Consider the following 26,606-nt stretch of genomic DNA (forward strand, 5'->3'; position numbering starts at 1 on the left):
GGGGCCCTGGGCGAGCGTTGGGCGAGCGTGGCAAGGTCGAGGGGCGAGTATGGCGGAGGCTCGGGCGAGCGTGGCAGGGGTGCTGGGCGAGCGCTAGGTGAGCGCTACTAGCGTGTCGGGCGGAGACCTGGTATTTATAGGAGAATACCTGGGCCCTGATGGGCTTTCCATCTTGGTTGGAGATGGGCTAGGGGGCCCCACATGTGGTCTGGGCCTAGTGGGCCCGTGGGATATCACCAGTCTCCCATTCCTGCGTCGAACTGAATCATAGGTTCGAAGTTCGATTAGTTGCATTGTCCTTGGTTTGCAATATGTGAGTTGTGCAGTTTTCCCCTGCTGCTCACAGTAGTCAGTCTCCATAAGTTTGAAAAAAAATCAAATCACAATCCTGTCCTGAAGGGAAAGATCTGGTCCGGACTTTCTATCTAGCATATCCCTTCTCACCTACGCCCATTCTCTCCTCACCTGTTGCGCGCCCCTTTCGCAATACCCGTCGCCTTGCACGCCTCGCCATCTCGCTTGTAGCCACACGCCCTCGCCCCTACCTCGCCCCACGGCTAGCAGCGCCTCGCCCCATGAGCTATCGCCCCCCTCCTGGCCCCCTTCTAACGGTCTTCTTTGTGATTTCAGGCTCAGGAAAATTTCAAAGCCCTGCGTCTGTACTAGTGACACTTGCCGGAGTCGAACCCTAAATTTCTCGTGAGTATCAGGGAGTTTTTTCTTAATTGCCAGGGGTACTTCATCATCATTCTTAGAAGCATCTGGACAGCTACGTTTTGAGTGAAACTTCTTCACAACTTTCTTCATGATATGAGCTACCTTTCCTTTATTTGTTAGCAGCTCTGCTTCTTTGGATTTAATTATAGGATCAATGACTGCGTCATTCCTCGTAAAGAGTTCTCCAAGGAAATCTTATATTTTCGTATCTTGATTTATGTCTCAGCCATCTCAATTGAAGTGACAAAGAGGTACTTCTGAAGAGGACATGCCACCACTTGCACGCCTCCTTCTATGAGCTTGCTACTGTGAAATATCATGCTCTCTTGACCATTCTTCTCAGGTGTGTCATTTGTCTTTCCTTTCTCTTCAGCTTCTAGAAACTTTTCTGTCTCTTAATTTATTAGTTTGAGCTCATTTGTTGTTCCCTCTGTCTGTGTCTGTTGGTTGGTAACCTTTTCAAATGGTGCTGGAAAAGTTGGTGTCGGGGGTCCAACATTGAGTGGTCCTATAGCAAAAGTTCCGATCGCTAGAAAATCAAAAGGTTCAAACAGTTCTTCATTGGAGAGCATTTCCTCCACATTGGCATCATATCTTTTTAAAGATTTTTGAGATTTGATGTTTTCTTGTGATAATGTTTTGATAGACTCTTTGTAGTAGTTCTACTCATCTAATGATGTCTTAACTAGAAACAACTGGACAGGTTTCCTGAAATTAAAAATAAATGAGATTCTTGATTTACTGTTAGCTTGGTGACAGTTACATTCATCCACTTTTTCTTACACTGGTATTTATATTATAGGAAACCTACCATCTCGGTATTTATCCTAAAACATAACAGTTTTGCAAAGATAACCTTTTCTACATCATTGTGGATAAGTGGCTAGGGTTTTTTGCTGACCAACTTTTTCATGTATTATGTATAGCAATTTTTTTCTGGTCAAAATAAGAAAGGTTGATCATTTAAAAAAAAATAAAAAGAAAGGTTGATTACCTCATATATGAACTGTGATGATACAAGTTTCGTTCAACTTATTTAAAGCAATGAATTGAGAAGACAGAATGTAGGAAAAAGCAAAGTTCCAATCTGTTATGAATTTGACAAAGTTGGAATAAGTTTTCCTTAACGAAGTTACCAATGATGGAATACTTCATTGGCTCTGTGTTGTTTTGTGTAGGAAAAAACAAAGTTCCAATCTGTTATGAATTTGACAAAGTTGGAATAAGTTTTCCTTAACGAAGTTACCAATGATGGAATACTTCATTGGCTCTGTGTTGTTTTGTATCATCTTACGGTGCATCCAACCTAGAAACTGCACCAAAAAATAAATGTTAGAGATATAACTTCATATAGCTTGTCATTCCCAGATGTTGAAGTGGTTGGACTGACCTTCATATTGAACCTTAGAGTGGGCAAATCAGAAATTCTTATCCCGGAAAATATTGTTGAATCTAAAAAGAGATGTAGGTAGATATGGAAAGTAGGATTGATTTTAAAGAGTGGGAACTTATAGACTTGTTAATGGGGGCAGATAAGAGTACCTTTTCATCATTTGTACACAAATGCAAAACTTAGTGTAGAAATGTCTAAGATGAACTTGAGCAGAGAAGAACATTGAGAAATGTAAAATATTATGGTTGGAAACCTCTGTCAACATTGTATTAGCTGAGGAGAGTGGGTGTAACGCCCCGAAAATTTAAAGGTCCACGCAAACCACATGCATTCAATTATTAAATTCTCTTGTATATTAATTAAATGTTTTAATTGCATGAATTAATTATGTTTTGCATATTTGCATGTTTAAAATATATTTTTCTACATTGTTGCATAAAAATGTATTTTTAAAGGTTATTCAAGTTGGGATCGAGGAACGGAGACTGATGGCTGAAAATTAGAAAATGTTTTTATTGGTTAATTGTTTTTAATTGTTTAAAATATGAGTGATTCTTTTTCATATTTTTGAAAAAAAATAAGGATTTTGAGCTAATTTTATACGCCGGGAAGTAAATTTTATCGGTGTTGGTTTTTCAAAAAAAATACGAGCTTTTTGACAACCCGCCTAATAGTGTCACAAATTTTTTAAACAAAACTATAATAATATTTTATTTAAATTCTAATTAAGACTAATGGACCTAAATTATGCTTAATAAGCCTAAAGCCTTTTTAGTAAATTATTTACATATATCTTATGCAAACCCTTCCCAAACCCTACACTCTCCATACAAAAAAACGCACGCCCCACTTTCTGAAAATTCACCCCAAGGTACACAGCTCGCACACACCACAATCTTGAAGAAGAAAAATTGAGAGTTTGCAAGGAGGAATTCAAGCCAAAGGTCTTGGTCCGTTCTTCGCAAATCGTCAACGAATAATCCTGCGTTTAAAGCGCAAAGGCACGCCATATATCTCCTTCTCTCGTCTATCACATCGTATTATGGTTTCAAACAACGTTTGCATGAAAAGCATCAAATTCTCATGTTTATTTTCGTATTATTGCACCTACATGCATTAAGCTTATGAGTTTTGATCCAAAAATCATGTTTATTGTGGTCTAAAGAGGCTGCCGTGACCAGGCTATGATCAAGGTATGTTTCTACACAAGTTAGAGTCCTAGAACACCACCGTACACTCTGTAAACACAAATGAAGCAAGCTAGTTCAGGAAAAGTTCTGTCATGCACATGGGGTGATTCGATTTTGGGATCATGGGCGCTTGGTTGGGTCACAGTTGAACCAGGGCCTAGCCAGGGTCTGGGAATTATCATGGGAAGAGTCCTAGCCATGCTAGGACTCGTGCATCAGGGTCAGGGTGGAGTCCTAACTAATTAGGACTCCTATCCGAGACACTCATGAGAATTGCGCATGGCAGTAGCGCGCAACGTGGAAAGCTCGGCCTGGGAGGGGGATTCGGGCTAGAATAGGATGACTCACTAGGGTCCTAAGGGGGTGCACCAGGGGTGGGTTCAGGGTCAGGGCCGTCGGCTAGATCTTAAGAGCTTGAGCGAGAAGTCCTTGTCTTGGAGGGGTCTCGGCCGTGGCTTGCAGCAGGGGTTGTAGCTTGCGGTTGATGCTAGGGTCGAGTTCTGTTAGTTCTTAGGGTCAAGCAGGGTCTAGGGAAGGCTTGGCTTGAGGTTGGCTCAGGTCGCTCGAGCTTGGCTCGATGAAACACCAAGGTGGCTCGAAGGGGGCATGTTCGAAGAGCCTAGGGTTTTATAATAAAAAAATAATTCGAATTATGGCTCACGTGGGTCGAGTTATAGATCACAAGGGCTAAAATAATATAAAAAGTCTAAGTTTTAAGTTTAGGAATTTTATATTAAAGTTTGGGATTTTTCGGGATTAATACACCGTCAAAACTACTAATTAAAGATAAATTAAAAAGCCTAGTTTTTAAGCTGAATAAAATTATGGGAATAAAATGTCACGTACAGGGGTAAAATGGTCTTTTTACACCTAAAAAATTAGTAAACGTCTTGGCATTGCTCTAAATACTGTTTTTATAATATTATGATTATTTCTAAAGGTTTATGAAATTTTACATGATTAAATTATGATTTTTAAATGCCTATTATATTTTTATGATTTAATGTTGACAGCATCAACCCATTGCCACACTGGCATTCAGGTGTAGGCTTTGTCTCCATGACAACTAAGCATTGAACACATTAATTCACAAACCAAAAAAAATTGGGAATAATTACATAGCTGTTCTTATAATCATGGAATATGTTGTCATATACTGAGATATAGCTACTCTGAAGCAGAGAAATTAGGTTTTCGTCTGAACACAAGATCAAGGTTACATACGGTACGAAATCACAAATATGAGATATCGTATGTCGTCAATAGATCATATCGTCATGAAATTAAGCAAGATTACAATAATTACACATAATCATACTAACATGCGAAACAAATAGACACTCAATCTAAACCGGAATTCAGTGTTTTGCTACAAGGAAATAGAAGAATATAACCGATTTTTCAGTACAAATGTGTGACTAACCTTCTTAGCCCCCCAAATGCTTGCCTTTCTACAGAAAATCGTTCGGTATTTGCTCCTGAAATAGGAATTCAGAAGGTGTGGAGTGAAACCCGTTTCAGAAGCATAAAGTGACGGGTGGACAGAAATATACGTTCAGAACAAGAACTGAAATCGAATATAACAAATTTAATAAAGATAAGGGGCTTTTTGGGTATTACACATTTCATGTACCATTCCATTATAAAAATGAGAAGAATACCAAACATAATACATAGTAGCCATTAGACAATAATTATCCACAAGTTTTAGTTTACTTGTCATAACCACTAAATTTTTTTAATTATACCATCCAGTGAACCAAACGGTGCCATGGAGGATGACAATTTTTATTATAATGTGAGGGACCAAATATCCTGAGTAAGAGGAGAATTATTCTTCATGGCGCATGATTATGAAATATGTTAATGGAATCTGACTTATGAACTTTTTAAATGTTGGAATTGTTAATTGTCAAGGATCAATAATTATTTTGATATAATTATATTTATAACAAAAATTAATACTATAACAAGGGAATGAACCCATTACGACCGTCCTTGGAGAATTTGTGTGCGGTCTTGTTCATAAAATTGGACTTATACTTTATTTTATTTCTATTTTTATATGGAAAAATACAATATAAGCCTACATATTCGTGTTGCTAAAGAATACATAATTAGAAATAATATTCGTGTAACAATGTCTCGGTGAAACGATATCTGTATTTTTATACAATATATTATAACTTGCATCGTGCATTTACGATCTTTCAACAATTTTTACTGCGGATTTATAGTGCATCAAAAGCTCGATCACTCACAAACGACTCGCAAACTATCAAGCAATAGCTCAAAAAAAAGTTTTGGCATATTCAAGTTTCATTCAAATATGAATCAAATATTTTTTGAGCCGACTCGATTCGTTTACACTCTTAATTAACATAACATCCATCAAACTAACTAGTTGTAAACAAGTCTTAACACACTCTTTGTAGTGACCCGTTCCAGAATCACCTACTAATCAAAAACTAAGCATGCAATTAACCTAATCAATTATAATCAGAGATAACAGCGGAAATATGGCCAACAACAATAGTTATACAACCCAATCGAAATCGAAGTCTAGACTAACTCAAAATGAAATATCCAGTACAACCATATCGAATCAAATGGAAAACACTGAAAACTAAACCAACCAGCTACTCAACGTCCTCCTCCTGCTCCTCCTGAGCCATCCAACCTGAGGCCTGCCCCGTGGGAATGGGGTGTCCAAGAATAAACAAAACCGAGGACGTGAGCGATAAGAACGCCCAGTACAAAAGTATGAGTATACAAACCTATATGAAATGCACATGCTATGATATGATACCAGGGTAGTCAAGAAACAGGAATCACAAAGGATCTCAAAATGCTCAGTCTAGAGGCGCCAAGTGGATAGTGCCGCGCGGTCCAACCTCTGGGTCACTGCATCCACTACAAGACAGACGTGGACCTAAAATGTCCCGGACCACCGAAGCCCTCCCGACCCGTCGGCCACTGTGTACTCTCGGTGTCCATGCGTCCACAAGACAGGGCTGAGCGGCCCCAAGATATAGCTTATCTCGAAAGAGATACAGCTCAACAGTAAAGGCTATCTCGAAGGAGATACGGCTCAACATGATATGCAATATGCATCATAACTCGTGACATAATGGCATGCATCATATGACATATAACAATGCAGCAAATACTCATGCAACACATATAAGAATGTATACTCAACCAGGATATCTCGGATAGTACTTTCGTACCTCTATCACAGCAAGCCTAGCCTTACGCAACACCGCTAATCAAGTCTAGCACAAGCCTACGCATCAAAAGCATACTCAATCAATACTACCATGCTCGACTAGCAAAACCAGTACTCCCTAGTACTACCAAAGGTTTAGGGTTTACCTTCGTCCGTCGACAGCCCTTTGATGTCGATTGCCTTGAAACTCAGGCGCCGCTACGCTACTACTCCTGGCAGCTCTTGGCTATCGCTCGACCAACAACTAACCCTAGAAACCTTCCAAATCCTCTCAACTATGAGGCAAAACTCAAGAAATTGGCAAGTCAAAATGAGGAAATCCGAGCACTATTTATAGGCCATGTTCGGATCCTCCGAACAACACTTCGGAACGTCCGAACGCTACGTGTCCATTGGCTCTTGACAGCTCATGATCGGATCCTCCGATCATACACTTCGGACCGTCCGAACATGCATGGAAAATGACGTGTCGATCAACACTTGACACCTATGATCGGATTCACCGAACTACACTTCGGATCGTCCGAACTCTTCGGTGCTTCCGAACCCTCTTCGGGCCGTCCGATCATGACCATAGCCAAAATTACACCTTAAACCTTCTTAATCACCATTACTCCGTTAATTACCCAAATTTAGAATTCGGGCTACTACATTCTCCCCCCCTCAAAAGATTTCGTCCTCGAAATCAGGCTTAGAGAATGAACAAAATGAAATAACAACATCATTAATACATCTCAATTGTTGTTGAATACAACTGATACTATGATTACAACTGAAAACACAAACTTATACAAAGCACAACTCAAAAGAGCTCTGGATGCTCCGAACGCATACGACTCTCTAACTCCCAAGTGGCTTCTTCAGTGCCTCGACGCTGCCACTGCACTAAGACAAGAGGAATGATCTTATTCCGCAACACCTTATCTTTGCGATCTAGAATCTGAACTGGTCGCTCCACGTAAGACAAATCCGTATCAAGTTGAACTTCAGATGGATGTAAGATGTGCGACTCATCTGCTACATAACGTCTTAACAAGGATACGTGGAACACATCATGAATACTTGATAGGTACGGCGGCAACGCAAGTCTGTAAGCTAAATCTCCCACACATTCCAGTATCTCGAATGGACCAATAAATCTCGGAGACAGCTTACCCTTGAGACCAAATCTCAAAATCCTGCGAAAAGGCGAAACTCGGAGAAACACCTTCTCACCTGGCTGAAAATGAAGAGGTCGACGCTTTGTGTTCGCATAACTAGCCTGTCGATCCTGAGCAGTCTTAATCCGCTTCTTGATTACTGCAACCTTATCTATAGCCTGCTGGACTAACTCCGGTCCCTCTACCTGTCGTTCCCCGACTTCATCCCAGAATAATGGAGTACGACAACGTCGCCCGTACAACGCCTCAAATGGTGCCATACCAATACTACGATGATAGCTGTTGTTGTACGCGAACTCAATCAAAGGCAAATGATCCTGCCAAGCGGGTCCGAAATCCATAACACAGGCTCGCAACATATCCTCAAGCGTACGGATAGTCCTCTCTGATTGACCGTCAGTCTCCGGATGATAAGCAGTACTCAGACTCAGTGTAGTACCCAAAGCTGACTGGAAACTACCCCAAAACCGTGAGGTAAAACGAGGATCTCTGTCACTAACAATACTGACAGGCACTCCATGCAAACGTACAATCTCCTGAATGTACAATCGAGCCATACGATCGAAAGTGAAATCACGATTATACGGCAGAAAATGAGCAGACTTGGTGAGTCGATCCACCACTACCCAGATAGCATCGCTGTTCCTCGAAGATAATGGCAAGTGAGTAATGAAATCCATCGTAATATGCTCCCACTTCCATTCTGGAATAGGTAAGTTCAACAACAATCCTCCCGGTCGACGGTGCTCTGTCTTAACCTGTTGGCAAACTAGACACTTGGAGACAAACTGATACACGCTGCGCTTCATCCCTTTCCACCAAAACCGCATCCTCAAGTCTCTATACATCTTGTTGCTTCCTGGATGAACACTTAACTTGCTTCGATGCGCCTGAGACAATATCTCGTCCCTCAAAGTGTCATCCTCTGGTACTACAACCCGATTAGATAAGCACAGAAGACCATTGGACTGATAATGGAAATTACTATCACCACCAACTAACCGAGCTAATCTCTGAGTCTTGAGATCAGACATCTGAGCTTCTCGAATCCGAGTGAACAAATTGGGCTCAGATAAAATGGTAGCAACACGAATGCTCTCCATACCTTTCCGATGCTTGAAGTTAAACCCCAACGAGCAACTATCCTGGATGGCACTAGTCATAGCACAAGTCTGAAGTGCAGAGGCTCTCACCTTGCGACTAAGCGCATCAGCTGTGAGATTCGCAGAACCTGGATGGTACTTGATCTCGCAATCATAATCCTTCAGCAAATCCATCCAACGACGTTGCCTCATGTTCAACTCAGCCTGAGTGAACAGATATTTCAGACTCTTATGATCAGTAAAGATTTCAAACTGAACACCGTACAAATAATGACGCCAAATCTTCAGCGCAAACACAATAGCTGCCAATTCCAGATCATGAGTGGGATACTTCTCCTCGTGAGATTTCAGCTGTCTGGAAGCATAAGCAATCACATGACCGTTTTGCGTCAATACACACCCTAAGCCTTGAGTGGAGGCATCGGTGTAAACACTGAAACCATCAGATCCTGACGGTAACGCCAAAACAGGTGCAGAAGTCAGAAGTCGACGAAGCTCTCTGAAACTATCTTCGCACTCGGATGACCACTCAAATGGAACATCCCTCCGAGTAAGTTGCGTCAATGGTCTGGCTATCTGAGAGAAATTCACGATGAAGCGACGATAATACCCTGCCAGACCTAGAAAACTACGGATCTCAGCCACCGTCGTCGGACGTGACCAATTCAGCACTGCTTCAATCTTGCTGGGATCCACAGAAACTCCTTCCTTGGAAATCACATGACCAAGGAATACCACACGATCAATCCAGAACTCGCACTTACTCAGCTTAGCATACAATTGCTTCTCGCGAAGAATCTGCAACACAATCCTCAAGTGTTGGGCATGCTCTTCCACACTGTGGGAATAGATCAAGATATCGTCAATGAAAACCACCACAAACTGATCCAGAAAATCTTGGAAGACTCGGTTCATCAGATCCATGAACACCGCTGGCGCATTCGTCAATCCAAATGGCATAACTAGAAACTCGTAATGCCCATAACGAGTACGAAATGCAGTCTTGGAAATATCATCATCTCTGACTCTCATCTGATGATAACCCGATCGCAAGTCGATCTTGGAGTAAACAGAAGTACCCTGAAGCTGATCGAACAAGTCATCAATACGGGGTAAAGGGTACTTGTTTTTGATCGTCACCCGATTCAGCTGGCGATAATCAATGCACAACCGCATCGATCCATCCTTCTTCTTGACAAACAAGACTGGAGCTCCCCAAGGCGAAACACTCGGGCGAATATAACCCTTATCAAGAAGATCCTGCAATTGCTGCTTCAGCTCTCTCATCTCTGACGGAGCAAGACGATAGGGGGCACGAGAAATAGGTGCAGTCCCTGGCATTAAATCTATGCCAAATTCCACCTCTCTAACCGGAGGAAAACCAGGAATCTCATCTGGGAAAACATCAGGAAATTCACAAACCACTGGAATATCCTCTAGACCAACACTACCTGTGGATGAATCAATCGCATAGATGAGGTAGCCTTCCCCGCCCGACTCTAAAGCACGACAGGCTTTCAGAGCAGATACCACTGGCATCGGAGGTCGCGCTCCCTCACCATAGAAAAACCAACTAGAGCTTTCAGTCGTACGAAACTGAACAAGCTTCTGGTAACAATCCACAGTAGCTCGGTAGGTAGTCAATAAGTCTATACCCAAGATACAATCAAAATCTTCCATCTCTAGGATCATAAGATTCGCAGTCAACTCGTTACCCTCAAAATCTAAAGGACAACCCATCACTAGACGCTTTGCTAACACCGAATGACCCATCGGAGTAGAAACAGAAAGAATGACGTCTAGAGAAACATAGGGTAACCTATGACGCTTAACAAATCGTGCAGAAATGAAGGAATGAGAGGCTCCTGTATCAATAAGAACAAAAGCAGGAATACCGCATAAATGAAAAGTACCTGCTATGACTCTCTCCGTCTCATCTGCAGCCTGATCCTGGTTCAGCGCAAAAACCTGACCTTGGGCACGAGGTCGAAGATTCGAACTACCCACTGCCTGACCCTGCCTCCTCTGCTGAACAGTCGTCTGAGATCCAGAACCGGATCCTGCTCCACCTCGCAACTGAGGACAATTCTTCTTAATATGCCCCATCTCTCCGCACTGATAACAAGCTCCTGCGGCTACTCGGCATTGCTCCGTTGGATGGTTCTTCCCACAATGCGCACAAGACTCCTTCTTCTTACCAAAGCGGAAAACACCACTAGATCGAGATCCAGATCCAGAAGAAGATGAACCAGATTTCTTGAATAACTGAGATCGAGGCCTCAAAGTACTCGGAGGTCTAGAAGAAGAAAGAATAGCCCTACCACGCTGGAGACTGATCTCTGCCTGGCGACACCGGTTCACTAACCCATCATAAGAAGTAGGATTATCACAGACAGTGACTCGATCAAAGATCTCCTGATTAAGGCCCTGGAGGAAATGATCATACTTGGCCTCAGAACTGCCACTGATATGAGGAGCGAAGGGTAACAACTCAAAGAATTTCTGCTGATACTCATCAACAGACATACTCCCCTGCTTAAGGTTCAGGAGCTCAATCGTCTTGGCCTGGCGAAGGGCTGGAGGAAAGTACAGCTGCATGAACGCTGCACGGAAATCGACCCAAGTCGCTCTACCCTGCAACTGAACTATCGGCGCAGAAGTCGATCGCCACCACCTGCGAGCACGGCCCTCGAGAAGAAAACTAAGGGTCTCCATCTTCTGCTCATCGGTGCACTGGAATGCGCGGAAACAACTCTCCATGCGCTCTAACCAATCCTCCGCATCATCGGGAGTCTCACCGCCAACTAAAGGCTTAGGCCCCATCTGCATGAAACGATGCATATCGAAACGCCTAGGACCATCCCGACGATGACGATGCTCACGATGACGTCTATGATCGTCCTGGTCACCCCATCGACCTACACTCCCCTGACTACTCCCGTCATCAAAATGGTCAGCCATCGCTACAAGATAGAATAGGGAAAATGGTAAAATGGTCAACGAAAATCCGAAAACAGAATCTATATCCCAAAATCGTACGCATGCTCTGATACCATAAATGTAGTGACCCGTTCCAGAATCACCTACTAATCAAAAACTAAGCATGCAATTAACCTAATCAATTATAATCAGAGATAACAGCGGAAATATGGCCAACAACAATAGTTATACAACCCAATCGAAATCGAAGTCTAGACTAACTCAAAATGAAATATCCAGTACAACCATATCGAATCAAATGGAAAACACTGAAAACTAAACCAACCAGCTACTCAACGTCCTCCTCCTGCTCCTCCTGAGCCATCCAACCTGAGGCCTGCCCCGTGGGAATGGGGTGTCCAAGAATAAACAAAACCGAGGACGTGAGCGATAAGAACGCCCAGTACAAAAGTATGAGTATACAAACCTATATGAAATGCACATGCTATGATATGATACCAGGGTAGTCAAGAAACAGGAATCACAAAGGATCTCAAAATGCTCAGTCTAGAGGCGCCAAGTGGATAGTGCCGCGCGGTCCAACCTCTGGGTCACTGCATCCACTACAAGACAGACGTGGACCTAAAATGTCCCGGACCACCGAAGCCCTCCCGACCCGTCGGCCACTGTGTACTCTCGGTGTCCATGCGTCCACAAGACAGGGCTGAGCGGCCCCAAGATATAGCTTATCTCGAAAGAGATACAGCTCAACAGTAAAGGCTATCTCGAAGGAGATACGGCTCAACATGATATGCAATATGCATCATAACTCGTGACATAATGGCATGCATCATATGACATATAACAATGCAGCAAATACTCATGCAACACATATAAGAATGTATACTCAACCAGGATATCTCGGATAGTACTTTCGTACCTCTATCACAGCAAGCCTAGCCTTACGCAACACCGCTAATCAAGTCTAGCACAAGCCTACGCATCAAAAGCATACTCAATCAATACTACCATGCTCGACTAGCAAAACCAGTACTCCCTAGTACTACCAAAGGTTTAGGGTTTACCTTCGTCCGTCGACAGCCCTTTGATGTCGATTGCCTTGAAACTCAGGCGCCGCTACGCTACTACTCCTGGCAGCTCTTGGCTATCGCTCGACCAACAACTAACCCTAGAAACCTTCCAAATCCTCTCAACTATGAGGCAAAACTCAAGAAATTGGCAAGTCAAAATGAGGAAATCCGAGCACTATTTATAGGCCATGTTCGGATCCTCCGAACAACACTTCGGAACGTCCGAACGCTACGTGTCCATTGGCTCTTGACAGCTCATGATCGGATCCTCCGATCATACACTTCGGACCGTCCGAACATGCATGGAAAATGACGTGTCGATCAACACTTGACACCTATGATCGGATTCACCGAACTACACTTCGGATCGTCCGAACTCTTCGGTGCTTCCGAACCCTCTTCGGGCCGTCCGATCATGACCATAGCCAAAATTACACCTTAAACCTTCTTAATCACCATTACTCCGTTAATTACCCAAATTTAGAATTCGGGCTACTACACTCTTAGTCTCCCTCATTGTGGGTGATATAGGTGGATTTTACTTGTTTTTCATAACATGTTATGTCTGGTTGTGTTGCATTTATCATTTATATTACATTCATTTTGTGCTATTTTAGAGTAATTTATATCTTCGTGTTGCTCATGTGTTTAGTTGGTGAAAATGCAGGAGATCCGTGCAAAACTGAGGATAAAAAGGAGAAATTCGAGAGACCTCCGCCTGGGCGCGCATTTATTTCCACCCGGGCGCCTCCAAGATGTGACAAAAAGAATTTGTGCGAGAGTCGTCCGCCCGGACGCGTCTGTATTTTTGAAAAATATTGTGGACGATTCCTTACCTTAATTCTGAATGGAGAGGATATGGTAGGGAGAGAGGCACGAAAAAGGGGGCATTCAGAATTCATTGGAGCAGCCGCGCAAGCTTTTGGAGAGGATGTTTGCGCTTGGATTGAAGATTCGAAGCTTTCCGGGCGTCGTTCTTCGCAATTTTCGTCAATTCTAGTATTTCTAGTTTAGTTTTTATCTCTTAAACATTGTTGTGTTTATGGTCAAAGTGCTGAATGACGGGGTCTCATTGTGGATGTTGTTCTGTTCTGTCTGTCATGTGAGCCACCTCTTGGTAGGGGTGAGCATTCGGTTGGTTCGATCACGAATTAGCCATTATTGTGAACCGAACCGAACCGAAATATTTATCCATAACCAAATCGACCGAATTAATTTTCATAACCGATGAAAATCGAACCGAATTAAATCGGCCGAATTAACCAATTAGCTTTAAAAAAATTTGTGCTTTAACTTTAATTATATATGTCATTTTTCTTGAAAACTACAGTCTACACAAATGCACAAGAACATAAAACACACATCACAAATGTATAAGTTTTGTTTGAACACAATTAATACATGTTTTTTTTATCAAATAACATAACATGGGCGGGCGGCGTCTCGACCGGTGACGAGAGATGGATGAGCGGCGGATGAAGTTAAGAGTGGAGAATAGAGAAGTTAGTGAAAGGGGATCGGTTACGGTGACCGGAAGCGCAACGGAAGTTTAAAAAATCGAATTTTTAAGCAAAAATTTCGGCCACCATGCATTTCATGTAGCAAATACAAAAACACAACTATGTCATACATAGGGTGTAAGAAAATCGTTACCTATCAACCTCTTGAGGTTGATGATGGCACCAACCAAGTTGTAAACAACTTGGCTCTTGAATGGAAGATAAATCTACAAGCTCTCCTCTTTTCTTCTTGAATCTTTCCTTCAAATTAAGCCCACCACCAACTAGGTAGATCCCCTCATATTTTGCACTAGAAAAATATGAGGATTTTTCTTTGAGAAGTGAGTGTTATTCTCCAACAATTGAAGAACAAGAAAATGAGAGAAAAAATGGAGAGTAGTAACAAGAAATTTCGGCCATTAGCTTCTACAATGGGGGGAAGGGAGACTAGTCTTGGTAGTGGGAAAAGTAGAATCACTTTTGCATGCAATGCCTTGAAAACTCAAAAAGTAGTCTCCCAACCTTTCACCTCCCATGCATGCATATTATATGGTTTTAATCAAATTAAAAAACCATGGACTAAATTTAATTATCTCAAACATATTTGAAACTAATTAAACATTACTTGAATTTACCCAAGTCCCACTAGTTAAATAATTAATTTAAATTGAGCTCTACAAGACTCAATATAATTTAATTAATTCAACACTTGAATTAATTTAATTATTTGGACTCTACTAGGTCAACTAGTGTTTAATTAATTCAACACTTGAATTAATTTAATTTAGTCCATAATAATGTTTATGAAAATCACAATTTTCAAATACATTATTCACTTGGCCAACTTTTAATTTAGGAACACTTCCATAAATTAAAATTTACATTTCTCTCATAGAAGTCATACTTCTATTTTTCTATACACTTATAAACTCATTTATAAGTCGTTCAACACATTGAACTAGTTTCTCCTTTATAGAAGTCATACTTCTAATTTTCCTCACGCTTATAAACTCCTTTATAAGCCGTTCAACACATTGAACTATTTTTACTTCTCAACGGGATCTAGGAAGCTAGTACTTGTGTTGCCTTCAATGGTTCATTGATACAACTAGCCGTGGGTTCACATCTCTATGTGATTCGGACTAAACATGTCCTTATATGAGCATACCCCAATTGCTCCATTCTTACTTATCAACTTCTTGATAATAAGAACGTCAGAACTCAAGTCTGATAGTACCCAACCAATCATGTTAAACGCCTAGCAGCATCGCTTACATGATTCCCTAGGTATCAAATGATAGTGCCTGCAAGAACCATTCAATTATGGTTAGCGTACAGTACGGTCCCTTCAACTCATATATCCCGATCGATTCGACAACCATTGGTTTATCGAGAGTTGTCAATGAATCGATACTATGTGTCATGTCGTAGTTGCATCGATGGTGTAATCTATGAAACCCCTTTCATAATTACAACCATACTCTGGCCAGAGATTTCAACCTACATACACATGATAACACATAGGATATCCATACCCGAAGGTAAGCGGTGAATCCCCGACTACAATGTATCGACTCCTATATGTTTCGACATGACACCCAACCTTGCCACCTGATGACCCCATAAGAGTCGGTAAACAAGTCAAAGTGAAATGCTAGCACATAGAGTCTCAATGTTGTCCCGGGTCATAAGGACTAATGGTGTACAACCATAAACTAAGACGTTTCCACTCGATAAGTGAGAACCACTTGGAAAGTCCTTTAATGGAGAGTTGTTCAGTGCACTCTACCAGGAGCACCTATCTGCATGCTCGGACATCACAATGTCCCCTACCAATGAAACATGGTACTCACATCGCAGATACTAGTCTCTAACTCGAGCGGCCTATATCCTTCTTAGTGGCGGCTGAATCGACTAGGAACCGTTTAGAATATACCGTATTACAAATATGAGTTTTATGATACCCATCATATGAGCATCTCATACTCTTTCTACCATTTGTATATTCAAGGGCTTTATCTATGCAACTAGCATGGGTATACAGATAAAGATTTGCCAAAATAATAATATCAAATATTACAAAAATAAAGATTGCTTATACATAGAGTTTCATTGTGAACACTCGGCCAACACTTGGCTCGACGGGCACCTACTCCAACAGTTAGAACGAGAAAGCCAATGCATTTAGAATTATATTAGAATTAGAGTTGATTTTAAAATTAAAAATTTAAATATATATACAAATTTATAAATAATAAAAATTTATTAAATAATAGTATTTATTATATCGGTTAATTCGGTTAACCGATTTAAAAAATTTGAAAGAGTAACCGAACCGAATTAACCGATATAACCAAATTTTTTTAATTTGAAAACTGAATTTTCGAAATAACCAAACCAAATTTCCGAATTGGTTCGATTCAGTCTATTAATTCGGTTGAACTGAAATCTTGCTCACCCCTACCTCTTGGTTCCTGCGGGTCAAAGTGCTGCATGATAGAAATTCTGATATGGATTATGTTATTATATTATTCTTATATTCTGTCGTCCTAGCTACATGTGTACTTATTAGTTATTTTTGTTAAAGCTTTTGTTGTTATCCTTGAGATCGAATTAGTGGATGTATACATGAGTGTACTGAATAATTTAGATTTCAGGTAATAATCTGAATAAGAAAGACGAATACGTAGAATATATAGAAGAGATCATTGAGAATGATAATGACATAGATGATGTTCCGTAGAGTTTGGAGACTTGAATTCTTTTATTTGAGTTCTTCTAGGATTCGTGAATTATTTTCTTTTAAATATTTTGCCTGGTCCTTTGAAAAACTGATTTATTTACTCATTGATATGATTGAGAGATTAGGGATGGGAATGGGGCGGGGGTGTCATCCACATCTCCGTCCCTGAATTTTATCCCCACCCCCATACCTGCCTCGATCCCCGTTTTTTCGGGTTCGAGAAATCCCCAAACCCGAAAGTTCGGGGGTCAACTTCCCATTCCCCCCCCCCCCCAAGAGATTAGGGATGGGAATGGGGCGGGGGCGGGTTTGTCATCCCCATCCCCGTCCCCGAATTTTACCCCCACCCCCATACCCGCCTCGATTCTCGTTTTTTTAGGTTCGAGAAATCCCCAAACCCGAAAGTTCGGGGATCAACTTCCCATCTCCGCCCTATCCCCCCATTTAAAAAACATTAATATGGTAAGATGATGACGGATTCGAAAATTTTCTCAAACCAAAACTTATTATTATTAGTGATAATATTAATATTAATATCAATATTAAAAATAATAATATTATTAATATTTTAAAAAATAATATTATTGTTATTAATAATGAAAAGGCCCTAAAACTTCTCGGTTTAAAATTTGCGGAAAATTAAAAATTTTCTTTTTGAATGAACTTAAATGGCCTTACTCATAAAATCCACTGATGAATCGAGTCCAATGTTTAAAAATAAAAGCAGCGGAAGAAAATAATTGTTTTCCAACAACAACAACAAAAAAAAATGTTTGATGACTGATAAAAATTTAGTTTGCGGAATAAAATAAACTCTGCTGCACTGAGGTCCTCGGGTGCCACTACTGCCGACCCAAGCTAGCTCACTGGTCCCCGCCCTCGGCCCTGGCCTCAACAGTACCTACAACAATCAAGTCTAGTGAGTCTAAAGACTCAGCATGCATATATCGCAGGTAACGAGTAAAATCTGAAGTAAAATATGCATGGGATAAAATATCATGCCATGAGACATGCTGAAAATAATCTGTACTGAGCAATTATAATACGTGCATGATGAACTGATAATCACAGTAAAAATAATTGCTCCTTGGAGCCTGCACTGAAATAACTGATAAAACTTTTCTGTTGAGATTATGTTTTACGCCTGTGGCCACTGCACTAAGCTGAACTGATCGGTAACTGACTACCGGGGAGCCTGAAACTGAGCTGGCGGTCACTGAAGACCCGATGGTACCAACCTGAACTGAGCGGTCACTGAAGACCCGGTGGTACCAACCTGAACTGAGCGGTCACTGACGATCGTATAAATAATGCTCCCACATAGTGAATGAACCACAAGCCATATCGCATAAATCTCAAAAATAATCATTTTCTGTTTTCATGCACGTAAAATAATTAACTGACGATAATGAAAATATCCTGAAATTTTACCAACTGGAATGGATCGTCCCCAGGCTCGCTGCGACCTAAATATGCCATAAAATATGCAATGGTTTTTCTTTGGCAAATTGATGAAATTAAATTTCTAAAATGCGACAAATACTTCTAACGACCTCGTATTTAATCATGACTTTAAACCAACCCGAACCAACACTGAACCAACGTGACGTCATGATTAAAATACGCTTAAAATTATGAATTTATGCTCCTAAAATTATGAGGGTCGAAATCTAGGTGAAATGGAGGCCAAAACATAAAACACTCTATCGAGAGTCAATTTGGCACATCGCACCGTAAATTCTCGAACGACCTCAAAAATGATCCGAATCACGAACGGTCGAAAACATGACCTTCCTAACTCAATGGGGCACTGTCCAGTCCAAGGCCATAGGCTAAAAGCCAACCAAGAACTCAGACGAGCCCTCGCACCGGCACAGCAACCTGCTGTCAAAAAAATCCAGCAGCTGTGTAGTGCGTAGTGTCTTGCTTTGATCGATGTCTTGCGTCGTTCCAGTGGCCACCAATTTACCCTGGCACGACCTAGACATCTTGGGGTGTGGTATGGACCGTGGCTAAGGGCACAAGGCCGAACCAGATCCACACCAAGCCACAAAAACGAAATGCAAACCTGCTGTCAAAAATGAAGGGGCCGAGAGGACACTTGTGTTGCTTCTGTCCAAACGACTTGGGACATGGCTCAAGCCACTTATGGCCGACTTGACCACGTCCTATGCTTGCTAGGGAAGGGTCCTAGCCATGGCTACTGGCCCTAGGCCAGCCATGACTCGAAATCTAACCCAAACAAGCCAAGACACACCAGCTGTCAAAAACCGAAGGGGCGAGAAGGGGAGGGGCTGTTTTGTTGTTTTGATTTAAAAACCGAGGAGCCATGGACCGAGCCACCAAAAGGGCGACTTAGTCACGTCTTAGACATGCTAGGGAAGTGATCTAACCATGGCTATAAGCCCCTGGGGCAGCCAAGATCAGATCTCTTCCCATGACAACAAAACTGAAATTTGAAGCACAAAAATGACAGCAAAGGGGAGTTGCTGTCATCTCGATTTCTCTCATGCATGGGGGCTGATTTTAATGGACCAAAGTGGTCCTAATCCATCCTAGTACATGCCTAGATGTCGCCTTGGGAGCCTGGAGTCGAGCCATCCACCTGAAACATCACAACAAGTGAAACCGTAAAGCTGCTCAAGAACTCAAAAAAAATCTGCATGTGTTTCCTTAAAAATTCTGTGCTGTATTTCGTTTTTGGCATGGAAGGGTGGTCATGAATCATGAAAATAATGTTAATATGACTTGATTGAGGTTTATAAAAACATATGTACATGCCTGGATTTTTCGTTTGAAAGAAAACGAAAAGAACGAGACGTTACGGCGCGGAGGAGGTGGAGCGCTTGCTACCTTGTTTCTTCCTCGGTTTTTCTCACTTGATTACAACTATGAGGCTCACGATTTTACACTGCTTTTACCTCTGAAATGCTCTCTATTTTCGGTGCAAGGGAGAGGGGGAATATGGTTAGGAGAGTGAGGGAGGTGGTGCAAAATATAGGGAAGAAAATCAAGACTAAGTCTCCAACTTTTGAAATTTTGAATTTTGGTTGATATCACAGAATTTGTTGGTGTTTGTTGGGGTGAGGTGGCCGATTATTTCCTTCCTAATCTAGACTAGGATAAAGCTTATTAGTTAATCAATTAAGGTTGCTCAATAATTAAAAGGTTAACATGCTAAACTACCAAGAATGGGTCAAAGATGATGAGTTGGCAAATAATTGTTGCATCTCCAAGGGGTGGCCGATTACTTGGTAAATAAGTGGAGGGAAATATTGTTTATTTGATAAGTTTCTAAACCTCTAAAGCCTCACTTATTATTTAAATAATTTAGTGAACTAATCCTTTAATTTAGGAACTTAAATAACTTTATTTTCTACTCACCTCATGTAACTTAAATAATTCCTTAAACTTCTTTTTAACTTAGATTAAATTATTGGTTAGCTAAAATAAAGTCTGGAAATATTTCTCAACTCTTAAATTTATTTCTAAACTCCAACTCCGGTCCGGCCTCGCTGAAATAGCTGAAATGCTAAAATTCAAACTACTGAACTGAAATAATAAAATAATTAACTTCAAAGAAATGCATTAAAATAAACATGCACTGAAGTCAATTAAATTTTTAAAATAATAGAATTATGCATGGCTTGTACGCAGTCTAAATTCCGGGTTCTACAATCCTCCCCCCCTTAAAAGAAATTTCGTCCTCGAAATTAGAACTCACCGAATAACTCAGGGTATCGATCTCTCATTTCCGGCTCAGACTCCCATGTAGCTTCCTCCTCTGAATGGTTGAGCCATTTGACTTTGACTCGCTTAACCAGCTTGTTCCGAAGCTTCTTCTCCTGTCTGTCTAGGATCTGCACGGGTCGCTCCTCATAAGATAAGTTCGGAGTAAGCTGCAACGGCTCAAAATTCAGCACATGCGAAGGGTTCGCCATGTACTTCCTCAGCATGGAGACATGAAAGACATTGTGTACTCCGGCCAGATTAGGCGGAAGAGCCACACGATACGCTAGCGTCCCCACTCTGTCGAGGATCTCAAACGGTCCAATAAATCTCGGACTGAGCTTCCCTTTCTTGCCAAATCTCATGACACCCTTCATAGGTGCCACTTTCACGAAGACATGATCGCCCATTGCAAACTCTAAGTCTCTCCTCCGCTGATCGGCATAACTCTTCTGCCGGCTCTGAGCAGTCCTCATCCTATCACGGATCTTGGCTACTACCTCTGCTGCCTGCTGAACAATATCTGGACCCAACTCTGCTCTCTCTCCTACCTCATCCCAATGAACAGGAGATCGACACTTGCGTCCATACAGCGCTTCATACGGAGCCATACCTATAGACGACTGGAAACTGTTGTTGTAGGTGAACTCAACCAGTGGCAGGTTAGACTCCCAACTCCCTGAGAAATCAATGACGCAAGCGCGAAGAAGATCCTCCAAAATCTGAATAACTCGCTCCGACTGCCCATCTGTCTGCGGATGAAAGGCTGTGCTAAACAGCAACTTCGTACCCAAAGTCGAATGCAAACTCTTCCAGAATGAGGAAGTGAATCTGGGATCTCTGTCGGATACGATCGAAACTGGAATACCATGGAGTCGGACTATCTCCCGGTTATACAACTCTGCATACTGAACCATGGTGAAAGTCGTCTTAATAGGCAAGAAGTGCGCTGATTTGGTAAGACGATCTACAATCACCCAAATGGCATTCGACCCTCTGGCTGACCTCGGCAATCCGGTCACAAAGTCCATGGTAATGTTCTCCCACTTCCACTCGGGAATAGGAAGAGGCTTGAGCAAACCTGCTGGTCTCTGATGCTCGGTCTTCACCAACTGGCAAGTCAGGCACTCGGATACAAAACGCCTGATGTCCTTCTTCATCCCTGGCCACCAATACAATAGCTGCAGATCTTTGTACATCTTTGTACTCCCAGGGTGAATGGAGTACGGGGACGTATGGGCCTCCGATAAGATGTCTGCTCGGATAGAATCACTGCTAGGAACCCATATCCTATCTCGGTATCTCACAATACCGTCGCTGACTGAATACAAGACACTGCCCTTGGCTTCATCCCTCTTCTTCCACTGTGCCAACTGCTCATCTGCGGCCTGACCACTGCGAATATGGTCCAAAAGGGAAGACTGAATGGTCAAGGTAGATAGACGAGGAACTCTACCTCGCGGATAAGTCTCCAGATCAAACCTCTGCATCTCAATCTGAAGAGGTTTCTGCATCGTCAAATGAGCCATCACTGCGACTTTCCTGCTCAAAGCATCCGCAACTACATTAGCTTTACCCGGGTGGTAGCTAATGTCACAATCATAGTCCTTCACAAGCTCCAACCAACGCCTCTGACGTATGTTCAGTTCCTTCTGTGTAAAGAAATACTTGAGGCTCTTGTGGTCAGTAAAGATCTGACATTTCTCTCCATACAGATAGTGCCTCCAAATCTTCAAAGCAAAAACTACGGCTGCTAACTCCAGATAATGGGTAGGGTAGTTCTTCTCATGGATTTTCAGCTGTCGAGAAGCATACGCTATCACTCTCCCATGCTGCATCAATACTGCGCCAAGACCGAGATTCGAAGCATCGGTATACAGAACGAACTCGCCAGGTCCTGACGGTGTGGCCAAAACTGGTGCAGAAATAAGAGCTTGCTTCAAAGTATCGAAGCTCTTCTGGCACTCATCGCTCCACACAAACTTCACATTCTTCTTTGTCAGTGCTGTGAGTGGAACGGCAATGGAGGAGAATCCCTGAATGAACTTCCTGTAATATCCTGCTAGCCCAACAAAACTCCGGATCTCGGATGCATTCTGAGGCACAACCCAATCTCTGACTGCTGCAACTTTTGCGGGGTCTACCTCGATACCACTGCTGGAAACAATGTGGCCCAAGAACGCCACCTTCTCTAACCAGAATTCGCACTTACTGAACTTTGCGAATAGTTTGTGCTTCTGCAAGGTCTGCAACACTGTGGTCAGATGCCTGCTGTGCTCCTCCCGACTCTTGGAGTAGACGAGAATGTCATCTATGAACACTATCACAAACTGGTCGAGGTATGGCTGAAATACGCGATTCATGAGATCCATGAAGATCGCTGGCGCATTCGTCAGACCGAACGGCATCACAAGGAACTCGTAGTGGCCATAACGAGTCCTGAAAGCTGTCTTCGAGACATCAGCATCTCTCACTCTCAACTGATGATAACCAGAACGCAGATCAATCTTGGAGAAAATAGAAGCTCCCTGCAACTGGTCAAACAGATCCTTAATCCTCGGCAGAGGGTATTTGTTCTTAACTGTAACCCTGTTCAACTCCCGGTAGTCAATGCAAAGCCTCATCGAGCCATCCTTCTTCTTCACAAATAAGACCGGCGCGCCCCATGGAGAAAAGCTCGGGCGAATGAACTCCTTGTCCAGAAGTTCCTGAATCTGCTTCTTAAGCTCTGCCATCTCTGTCGGTGCTAATCGGTACGGCGCTTTGGAGATCGGAGCCGTACCTGGCATCAGCTCAATGGAAATCTCCACCTCTCTCTCAGGTGGCATACCAGAGACGTCCTCGGGAAAAACGTCTAAGAAATCTCTGACGATCGGAATATCTGAGGCGGACTGGCTGGGTCCCTCGGGGACAGATAAAAACGTCGCTAGAAATGCTCGACACCCTCTATGCATGAGTTTCCTAGCCTGAACATATGGAATAATGCGCGGTAACGAAAAGTACCTGTCCGGCTCAAATAACAACTGCTCCATTCCAGGCGGTCGGACAAGAACAGATCTCCGCTGGAAGTCTATCAACACTCTGTTCTTCAGTAGCCAATCCATCCCTAGGATGATGTCGAATTCCGGCATCGGTAGCACAATCAGATCCGCATATACAAGCTTACCGTGCAGCTCAAGGTCTATATCTCGGATAACATTGGTGGCTGCCATCTCCTCGCCTGACGGCAACACTACTGAAAAGGCTATGTCTAGCCCAATGGTCTTGATCTTCAGAAAGTTTGCAAAGACCTCCGATATAAACGAGTGAGTGGCCCCTGAATCTATTAAGGCCTTGGTAGCTTTGCCGGCTATGAAAATTCTCCCTGAAAGTTCGGAACACTAAGCAGAACCCAAAGATCATAGGAGCTAAGCTTATAGGCATGCAAAGGTCAAAGTTCTTCTAACTAAGCCCCGAACATAATACTAAGTAGAGCATGCAATCCTATTGCGGTTCTAAGTTCAAATTCTAAATCCCGATTCCCAAAACACTGAAATTCAATAATAATTATAAACTTAAAGGTACCTGTCAATAACATGGTCTCAGGGTTGGTTTCCGCGGCATGAAGAGCGAAAACTCGGCCCTGAGTAGGCAGATTCCTCTGAGGGCAATGTGGCAACATGTGGTCTGGACTGCCACACTTAAAACACTTTCCTGAGCCAGCCATGCATGCTCCAGGATGGCGGCGAGAGCACCTCGGACAGACTGGGTACTCCTGAGTCCTCGGGGCTGGGCGTCCCCGCTGCTGCTGCTGCTGGTGGGGCCCTCTGTTCCTAGGCGGTCCATTGAATGGCCTCTTATGCTGCTGCTGATGCTGATGAGGAGGAGGGCGGTGGGGTACCTGGATTGGGCGCTTGCCCTGGCGGTCTCTCTCGATGTCCCGCTGATCCTGCTCAGCGGCTAAAGCTTTGGAGACTGCGATCTCATAAGTGGCAGGGTCAGATACCCTAACATCCGGCGCAAGATCGGCCGAAGTCCCACCAGAAAGTGCATCAACTTCGCTCTGGCATCATTCGCGATCAGGGGCACAAAGTGACAGCCCCTCTCGAACTTACGGATAAACTCCGTAACCGACATATCCCCCTGCCTCAGACTCATGAACTCTGTGGTCAGTCTGGTGCGAACCTCCTCGGTAAAATACTTGGAGTAGAAAACCTCCGTAAATCGGGTCCAAGAAAGTGTAGCCAAAGTCAGGGCTACTGACGCTCCTTCCCACCATAAGCGGGCGTCTCCAGTAAATAAATAGTTCGCACAACGAACTCGGTCGGCGTCTCCCAGCTCCATGAATTCAAATATAACCTCGAGGGACTTGATCCATCCCTCGGCAACCATGGGGTCAGATGTCCCGGAGAATTCCTTTGGGCGCATCTTCATAAATAGCTCATAGACGGCCTCGGGCCCTGTCGGCCTAGTCACCACAGCATTGTTCCCCGCAAACTGTGCGAAGAACTGAGTCATCCCAGCTAACATCTGGGCATTCATGTCCGGTGGGGGTGGAGGTGGAGGAGGAGGAGGAGGAGGTGGTGGAGGAGGAGGTGGAGGTGCCTGCCTCTCCTGACTCTGATCAAACTCGTTCTCAAGGCGGTACGCACGGCCCCCTCTCGGGCGTCCTACTTGGCGTCTAGGAGGCATACTGTTCCAAACATAACCCATACGTAACTAACATGCATAATTCCATAATTTATTATAACTGAATACTGAAATACTGAATGTCTGGAAGCATGCTGACAAAATAAATTCATGCTTTAAATAATTGCTGAACAAAATGCTGAACTGAAAACTTACAGACCGAAGACGTGGCTTCGTGAGCTTCTCGCAGTCAGTAGTAGTGAAACCCTATACAGAACCACCGCTCTGATACCAAATGAAAAGGCCCTAAAACTTCTCGGTTTAAAATTTGCGGAAAATTAAAAATTTTCTTTTTGAATGAACTTAAATGGCCTTACTCATAAAATCCACTGATGAATCGAGTCCAATGTTTAAAAATAAAAGCAGCGGAAGAAAATAATTGTTTTCCAACAACAACAATAAAAAAAAATGTTTGAAGACTGATAAAAATTTAGTTTGCGGAATAAAATAAACTCTGCTGCACTGAGGTCCTCGGGTGCCACTACTGTCGACCCAAGCTAGCTCACTGGTCCCCGCCCTCGGCCCTGGCCTCAACAGTACCTACAACAATCAAGTCCTAGTGAGTCTAAAGACTCAGCATGCATATATCGCAGGTAACGAGTAAAATCTGAAGTAAAATATGCATGGGATAAAATATCATGCCATGAGACATGCTGAAAATAATCTGTACTGAGCAATTATAATACGTGCATGATGAACTGATAATCACAGTAAAAATAATTGCTCCTTGGAGCCTGCACTGAAATAACTGATAAAACTTTTCTGTTGAGATTATGTTTTACGCCTGTGGCCACTGCACTAAGCTGAACTGATCGGTAACTGACTACCGGGGAGCCTGAAACTGAGCTGGCGGTCACTGAAGACCCGATGGTACCAACCTGAACTGAGCGGTCACTGAAGACCCGATGGTACCAACCTGAACTGAGCGGTCACTGACGATCGTATAAATAATGCTCCCACATAGTGAATGAACCACAAGCCATATCGCATAAATCTCAAAAATAATCATTTTCTGTTTTCATGCACGTAAAATAATTAACTGACGATAATGAAAATATCCTGAAATTTTACCAACTGGAATGGATCGTCCCCAGGCTCGCTGCGACCTAAATATGCCATAAAATATGCAATGGTTTTTCTTTGGCAAATTGATGAAATTAAATTT

At 42.6% G+C, this 26,606-nt stretch overlaps 1 pseudogene; it reads right to left on the reverse strand.

Moving 5' to 3' along the window:
- Positions 1-233: 233 nt before the first annotated feature.
- Positions 234-25,180, reverse strand: LOC140835781 (protein LAZY 1-like; annotated as a pseudogene).
- Between the last annotated feature and the right edge of the window lie 1,426 nt (positions 25,181-26,606).

The sequence above is a fragment of the Primulina eburnea genome, chromosome 7 (genome assembly GCF_022965805.1).
Source record: "Primulina eburnea isolate SZY01 chromosome 7, ASM2296580v1, whole genome shotgun sequence".
Lineage (NCBI taxonomy): Eukaryota > Viridiplantae > Streptophyta > Magnoliopsida > Lamiales > Gesneriaceae > Primulina > Primulina eburnea.